This window comes from Homarus americanus, unplaced genomic scaffold (assembly GCF_018991925.1).
Source record: "Homarus americanus isolate GMGI-L3 unplaced genomic scaffold, GMGI_Hamer_2.0 scaffold2685, whole genome shotgun sequence".
In the NCBI taxonomy this organism is placed as follows: Eukaryota; Metazoa; Arthropoda; class Malacostraca; order Decapoda; family Nephropidae; genus Homarus; species Homarus americanus.
In genome coordinates, this window is record NW_024752745.1 from 1 (window position 1) to 7,500 (window position 7,500).

Sequence of the window (7,500 nt, forward strand, 5' to 3'; positions counted from 1 at the left end):
CTTTCCCTTCCCTGCCCTGCAATGGCTGGGGCAGCAGCAGAAGAAGAGAGAGAGAGAGAGAGAGAGAAAATAGTCTCATGGGGTCAGAGGAATGGCAGTGGAGCGCGATCTATGAATTTCACTAGCCAGGTCTGTCTCCCAATTGAACATTATTACTCTCTCGGCGCGCACGTCGCCACCACGGTTTCCGCGACAGCAGCAGCATCATGATGTTGCGTCTATTGTAAGTCCGGAACCGGGTTATTCGGCTGTTCGCGAACAGTCAGGTTTTAACCTTGCCTAACAAACGATCAAACAACTTCCACTCTCGAGGTGCGGTACGGTGACTGTCCTATCGTCCGCTCTTGTATGCTGGGTTGCACTATTTCACTATATTAAGGGGAGAGGGTGCCTTCACACACATATTCGATGTGAAATATCTTCCGCCCCCCAGCGGAGCGCTTCGGCGCCTCTGCGAAGCAAAACGCGGCATTCAAAAACAACAACCAAAATTGCCGTCGATTTCCTCTCCCTGCCCTGCAATGGCTGGAGCAGAAGGAGAGCGAGAGAGAGAATAGTCTCATTGGGTCAGAGGAATGGCAGTGGAGCGGGCTAATGGCGAGTAGGCTCGCGATCTATCAATTACACTAGCCAGGTCGCTCTCCCTATTGAACATTATTACTCTCTCTCGGCGAACACGTCGCCACTGCGGTTTCCGCGACAGCAGCATCATGATGTTGCATCCACCAATTAGTCCGGAACGGGTTTATTCGGCTGTCTGCGAACAGTCCGGTTTTAACCTTACCCAACAAACAACATCCACTCTCGAGGTGCGGTACGGTGAATGTCCTATCGTCCGACCTTGTATGCTGGATTGCACTATTTCACTATATTAAGGGGAGAGGGCGCCTTCACACACATATTCGGTGTGAAATATTTTCCGCCCACAAGCGGAGCGCTTCGGCGCCTCTGCGAAGCAAAGCGCGGCATTCAAAAACAACAACCAAAATTGCCGTCGCTTCCCTGCCCTGCAATGGCTGGAGCAGAAGGAGAGAGATTTTAGTCTCATTGGATCAGAGGAATGGCAGTGGAGCGGGCTTATGGGGCGTAGGCTCGCGATCTATCAATTACACTTGCCAGGTCTCTCTTCCGTTTGGACATTATTTACTCCGTCTCTCTCTCGGCACACACGTCGCCACCCTACTAGTTTCCATCACAGCTGTCTGCTGTCTGCCCAACTTAGCGGACTTGCGTTGGCTGATCAACCCGTCTTCGCGTCTGTGCCGGCCTTCAATGCAGCGCCCAACCGTCTCTTGACCGAGATTCATTGCACTATTCCACGCGCAAACGGCTACCCTAAATGTGCATAGACAACGCTCATGGTTCAACACGACCAGGGCGCAGTCTGGGAGCCGAGTATACTAAAAAGAGAGTTTAGCAGCCAAAACTCGTCAAAGCACACGTTGGGTTACCCCATCACCTAACAACGATGATGGCGGTTCCCACCCGTGAAATACACAACCTAACCAATATTGGGCGACGATGGCGCTCATGAGCCCACAAACAGTAAGAGAAAGAGAGAGAGGAGGAGATGGGCCAATGTGCGGTCCCTCGCCCAATGTCTTATGCCTCGCTGGGGCAAAGAGAAGAGAAGAGGAGCGGATAAGGGAGGAGATTGGCCAACGTGCGGTCCCTCGCCCAATGTCGGCTTCCTCGCTGGAGCTGGGTAAAGAGGAGAGGAGCGGATAAGGGAGGAGATTGGCACACACGGTGGCGCTGCCGGCGCCGAGGATAGCAAGAGAAGGTGCAGTTTGATCTGATCATCTGGTTTGCTATTTCTCTAAGGCCAACGTGCGGTCCCTCGCCCAATGTCGGCTGCCTCGCTGGGGCAAAGAGAAGAGGAGAGGATAAGGGAGGAGATTGGCACACACGGTGGCGCTGCCGGCGCCGAGGATAGCGAGAGAAGGTGCAGTTTGATCTGATCATCTGGTTTGCTATTTCTCTAAAGCCAACGTGCGGTCCCTCGCCCAATGTCTTCTGCCTCGCTGGGGCAAAGAGAAGAGGAGCGGATAAGGGAGGAGATTCGCCAACGTGCGGTCCCTCGCCCAATGTCGGCTGCCTCGCTGGAGCTGGGGCAAAGAGGAGCGGATAAGGGAGGAGATTGGGACACACGGTGGCGCTGCCGGCGCCGAGGATAGCAAGAGAAGGTGCAGTTAGATCTGATCATCTGGTTTGCTATTTCTCTAAGGCCAACGTGCGGTCCCTCGCCCAATGTCTTCTGCCTCTCTCTCAATCTCACTATTTTGGCCGCCGTGATAGGCGCCGCCAACAGCAGCAGCTACCTGGTTGATCCTGCCAGTAGTCATATGCTTATCTCAAAGATTAAGCCATGCATGTGTAAGTACAAGCCGATTTAAGGCGAAACCGCGAATGGCTCATTAAATCAGCTATGTTTCATTGGATCTGTAAACCCACTTACTTGGATAACTGTGGCAATTCTAGAGCTAATACATGCAATTGGTCTCTGACCGCAAGGGAAGAGCGCTTTTATTAGTTCAAAACTGGTCGGGCCCCGGTCCGTAACCCACCTGTGGTGAATCTGAATAACTTCGGGCTGAGCGCACGGTCTCCGCACCGGCGCCGCTTCTTTCCAGTGTCTGCCTTATCAGCTTTCGATTGTAGGTTATGCGCCTACAATGGCTATAACGGGTAACGGGGAATCAGGGTTCGATTCCGGAGAGGGAGCCTGAGAAACGGCTACCACATCTAAGGAAGGCAGCAGGCACGCAAATTACCCACTCCCGGCACGGGGAGGTAGTGACGAAAAATAACGATGTGAGTCTCATCGAGCCTGCGTGGAATAGTACACTAAATCGCTTTAGCCAGTATCCGTGGAGGCAAGTCTGAATTGCTGACTGGCGCGATGATTCCGAACTCAATAGCGTATATTAAAGTTGTTGCGGTTAAAAATAGTAGTTGGATCTCAGTTCAGGACTGGCGGTGCACCGCCAGTGTTTGCTGTCACGCTCGAACAACCGCCCGCCCATTTCATGCGGGATAACTCTTTATTCGAGTGTCGAGGTGGCTGAAGTTACTGAAAAAAAATTAGAGTGCTCAGAGCAGGCTATTTAGGAATATTTGAATGGTGATGCATGGAGCAATGGAATAGGACCTCAGATTTCATTTTGTTGATTTTCCGAGGGCAGGAAGTAATGACTAATCCAACAAGGAGCAGGCGAGAACATTGTAGAGGTAGAATTCTTTGGACAAATACGCAAGACGAACTTCTGCGAAAAGCATTGCAGGATGTTTTCATTAATCAAGAACGAAAGTTAGAGGTTCGAAGGCGATCAGATACCGCCCTAGTTCTAACCATAAACGATGCCAACTAGCGATCCGCCGGCGTTATTCCCATGACCCGGCAGGCAGCTTCCGGGAAACCAAAGTCTTTGGGTTCCGGGGGAAGTATGGTTGCAAAGCTGAAACTTGAAGGAATTGACGGAAGGGCACCACCAGGAGTGGAGCCTGCGGCTTAATTTGACTCAACACGGGAAACCTCACCAGGCCCAGACACCGGAAGGATTGACAGATTGAGAGCTCTTTCTCGATTCGGTGGGTGGTGGTGCATGGCCGTTCTTAGTTAGTGGAGCGATTTGTCTGGTTAATTCCGATAACGAACGAGACTCTGGCCTACTAAGTAGTCGACGGATCTCCAGAAAATGGTGTCCAGTTCGCAACTTCTTCTTAGAGGGATAAGCGGCAATTCTAGCCGCACGAGATTGAGCAATAACGGGTCTGTGATGCTTATAGATGTTCTGGGCCGCACGCGCGCTACACTGAAGGGACCAACGAGTTTTCCCCACTCAGAGGAGCAGGTAACCCGTTCAAAAAGCCTTTGTATTGATAGGGATTGGGGCTTTTAATTATTGTTTCCCATGAACGAGAATTCCCCAGTAAGTGCAAGTCATCAGCTTGCTGACTACGTCCCTGCCCTTTGTACACACCGCCCGTCGCTACTACCGATTGAATGATTTGGTGAGGCCTTCGGACTGGCGCTCTTGGATTGTCGGCCCCGTTGCCCGCGAGGGTTTTCTGGGGTCGTCGCCTCGAGCTGACGGAAAGATGTCCAAACTTGATCATTTAGAGGAAGTAAAAGTCGTAACAAGGTTTCCGTAGGTGAACCTGCGGAAGGATCATTAACAGAGAGAAAGAGAACGGGGCGCTCTTAAAACTACTACTACTACTCTCCTGATTTGGGCGGTCTCGGGCTCTGCTCTGGCAACTCCAGCAGCGAAAGAGGACAATCCCGGCCCCCGCACCAAAAATAGGTACCACCACGCTGTAGGTGGACCACACTCGGGCGAGAGCGCGAAGACCGGAGGAGGAGGACGGACGGGGCTTTGGGCGGCTGCCCGTCCGTTCCTTACTACCGGCGAATAAGCCTCTTGACCCAAAAAGAGTGAAATTCAAGTGTCAAAAAACAACAACAATAAGCCAAGCCCAAACCACAAACTTGGGCTATGTCTGTCAAACCCTTTCATTGAGACTCGACTAACGATGGTTGGTTAGTCACCAAAAAAAAGACCAAATGGCAAATACACAACTCTGCGCGGGATCACTTTCGACTCGTGGGTCGATGAAGACCGCAACAAACTGCGTGTCGGTATGTGAATCATAGAATACCAGATACATCGACAGTTGAACGCATATTGCGGCGGCAGCAGCCTTAGACTTGTAGCCGCCACTCCTCCTCTCTGGTCGGAAATATACCACATCCATGGATTTGCTGCGAGGAGATTCGGTGCCTGCTGACTGTCTCCCCGACGAGGGTAACCCAGTTCCGAGCTTCCCACGCCTTGAGGTTTAATCGCCCGCGCCTTGCGCAGGCGTACAAAACAATAAAGCTATGCTGTAGGTCCATGGACTTGGCACCCATTCAACACAACCAGCGACAGTTTATTCATACCATAAACAACTGGGCTGACTCTTTTGCCTGCTGTCCACAGGGACACGAATGGCCGTCGGCCGCTCATGGCTGATGCTGCACATGTTCTAAGAGGCACTCCATCCCACGAAGAGGAAACGAAACCGGGTCGGATATCTTTTAAGTAAGCCCCGCCGGAATTTCGTCTATCACCTCGAAAAGAGTGCTTGGCATGCATTGCAGTGGAACCTAAATTGATGAGTGCGCCTGGGCCCGCAGTCTACCATGTAGTGGTGCAGGCAGAGAGATGAGAATGCTTGGGTGACGCCGTGCTCTTCCTCACGCGCTCCTCCACCTCTCCCACGGTCAGACGCGGTGTGGGCGTTCTCTTTGAGAGTTCGCCACGAGTCCACGTCTATCTCATGACTGGGAGGGAGGCAGGGGGAGTTCTCTCTAAACGCGTTAAAGACGGTGTTGCGCCTCATAACGGCGCTCGCCGGGATAGAACACTAGTTCTGCAGCCGGAAAGGCCGCTCACGCCAATTAATACTGCGACTCTCGCTCTCTTTCTCCGGATAAACAAGTGCCACTGCTGTGGCATGCGGGAACGGGGAAAGAGGTCAAAGTTTAAGCGGCAAAGGTGCGGCCGAGTAAGGGCGGAACACGAGCGTATATGCATTAAAACTGTGTGTGTATATGACTCTGCGAGAGATGTTCTGCTGGAACACTTTTCCTATTGGCTATTTACCACTCAATGAGAAGGAACGGAGTCAGGGGTGGGAGTGCCGCCGCCATGGCCGCTGGTACCCCCGCGACAAGCCCCTCAAACCTTCCTGCCTGGTAATGTCGGTGGTGAAGAAAGTCGGTGGCAGAGCGTCTTCCGCTTCGTGGTTGGGGAACTTGTTCCCCCTAAGGATGATGAGACCACGATCGACCTCGTAGTAGGAGAGAGCTACCCGCCAAATTTAAGCATATTAATAGGCGGAGGAAAAGAAACCAACAGGGATTCCCTTAGTAAGGGCGACTGAACCGGGAAAAGCCCAGCGCATAACCTCGATGTCTTCGGGCACGAGGGGTGTTGCGTTTCAGAGGGTCCAGCACGCCGTCCCATACCGTCTAAGTCAAGCTTGAAAGCGGCCACTGCCCATGGAGGGTGACAGGCCCGTATGGCGGCGCCCGTGAGGGTACAGATGGGACGGTCGGAAAGGGCCTCTCTGTAGAGTCGGGTTGCTTGAAAGTGCAGCCCAAAGCAGGTGGTAAGCTCCATCTAAGGCTAAATATGACCACGAGACCGATAGCGAACAAGTACCGTGAGGGAAAGTTGAAAAGAACTTTGAAGAGAGAGTTCAAGAGTACGTGAAACCGTTAAGAGCCAAACGGGTGGAAACTCGAAGGTCGAACTGAGGGGATTCAGCTCGTCGGCTGTCGGCTGGGTGGGGTGTTGTAATTGAGCGACCCAAAAATGTTTGGGCGCGCCCCCACTCACGCTGGCGTCGGCGGGCGTATTTCGCCTCGTAGTAGGTCACAGCGACCCGTTGCCGGGGACGTCGAAGGCCCGGTCGGACTGGTACCTCGCCGCCGACTCTCCAGCTCGTCTGGGGAGCCATGACAGAGAACCACCGGTGTCCTGGCTGCCCTGCGACGAAGTCGTCGAGAAGGAAGCTTGCCGCAGCCGGCGGCTGCGGTTTTGCTCGCGATTGTGCAAAAGGTCAGTGATCACCGACCCGTCTTGGCTACGGACCAGGAGTCTAACATGTGTGCAAGTCAATGGGCTCCACTAAGCCCAAAAGGAGAGCGAAATATAAAGTGACGGGCACCGAGACGCTGTAACAGGCTCTCAGTGCGTCTTGGGCCCCGATCCTGACCGGCTGCCTGCGTATCGCCGCGCCCGCGACAAGCGGGTGAGATACTCCCCGTCTCCTGGACGTTGCATTATTAATTATGAGTCGTCAGGGCGATGGTCGAAGTTTATTCCTCATGCGGAGGGCGCAGGCCCGGGACTTGCCAAGACGCCGCGGTGCTGTCCGTCCCAGGAAGCGGGCCGTCGGTAAACGGCGGAGGCGCACCGGGGCAGGCTCGCGGGCAGTCGGCAAGTACCATGAGCATATATGTTGGGACCCGAAAGATGGTGAACTATGCCTGGCCAGGATGAAGCCAGAGGAAACTCTGGTGGAGGTCCGTAGCGATTCTGACGTGCAAATCGATCGTCGGAGCTGGGTATAGGGGCGAAAGACTAATCGAATCATCTAGTAGCTGGTTCCCTCCGAAGTTTTCCTCAGGATAGCTGGAACTCGCAGGGTGAATTTCATCCGGTAAAGCGAATGATTAGAGGTCTTGGGGACGAAACGTCCTCAACCTATTCTCAAACTTTAAATGGGTGAGATGCCGAGCTTGCTTGTAGGGATGAAGCTCCGGCGACTAATCTGAGTATCTAGTGGGCCACTTTTGGTAAGCAGAACTGGCGCTGTGGGATGAGCCAAACGTCGAGTTAAGGGGCCTAAATGAATGCTCATTCAGATCCCATTGAAAGGCGTTGGTTGCTATAGACAGCAGGACGGTGGCCATGGAAGTTGGAATCCGCTAAGGAGTGTGTAACA

General features: G+C 53.2%; 1 non-coding gene across 1 annotated transcript in view; it reads left to right on the forward strand.

The window, feature by feature from the left end:
* Positions 1-5,834: 5,834 nt before the first annotated feature.
* LOC121855187 overlaps positions 5,835-7,500 on the forward strand; it is a 4,341-nt gene continuing 2,675 nt past the window's right edge. Inside the window, exon 1 of the ribosomal RNA XR_006086735.1 lies at positions 5,835-7,500. This exon is cut by the window's right edge and continues 2,675 nt beyond it. This is a non-coding gene — a ribosomal RNA (large subunit ribosomal RNA).